A 951-nucleotide genomic window follows, 5' to 3' on the forward strand; every position below is an offset into this window, starting at 1 on the left:
CTATATATACAAGCACTCCTCTTCCTCTTCATTCACTCCATATCTTCATGCTCCCTCTTACTCTCTTTACACACGAATTTGATTCATAAAAAATATGTCTTCTTCAAATTATTTTCGTTCTTGGATCGATCGACCTCATTTGGATCCGAACACGATATTGCTTACGGAAGAATACCAACGAGGTATAACCGAATTCATGGGGTTAGTTCACCGACAACCGGAAGCAAAAACAGGTATGTTAAGATGTCCTTGCTCTAATTGTAAAAATAGAAAGGTTATTAAAGAGTGGGATGTTTGGACTCATCTATATTTGAGTGGGTTTACACGAAGTTACAAAATTTGGTATCATCATGGGGAAACTGATTATGAACATGGTAGTACTAGCGAACCTAGTGTATATATACCAAGCCCCAAGATGAGGAAATTTGAGTAGATTGAGTGGTCAGTCAGTTTGAATCCTTTGAACATTCTTAAAAGCATGGATGTTGTTGGTTGATCAATGTTTGTGGCTTTTCCATGTTTCACAGCCTGCAGTTGATAGCTGAAAGAATGGTACTCAGATATTAGTTATTTGGTTTATCTAGCAAGGCAAAGCTGAATACGAATTAAAAACTACTCAAAACACAACCAAATAAAGATCGATCGATGCGTTTTTGTACAAATAAAGATCGATCGATGCGATTAAAAAAAGGCTCCCAAGATTTTGTTCGATCCATCGATGGGATAATCTAATTGATCGATCACATTGTTATGCTTTGGTCCATCTTAGTGATCGATCGATGCGTTTTCTGACATATATCCATCGATCGATCCGTTTATACAAAAACTTACAAGAATTTCCGAGGGCATTCCGAGGAACGCTTGAGATTCTCGATCGATCGATGGGATAATCTAATCGATCGATCACATTGTCACGCTTTGGTCCATCTTAGTGATCGATCGATGCATTTT

The sequence above is a fragment of the Brassica oleracea genome, chromosome C1, assembly GCF_000695525.1.
Source record: "Brassica oleracea var. oleracea cultivar TO1000 chromosome C1, BOL, whole genome shotgun sequence".
Lineage (NCBI taxonomy): Eukaryota > Viridiplantae > Streptophyta > Magnoliopsida > Brassicales > Brassicaceae > Brassica > Brassica oleracea.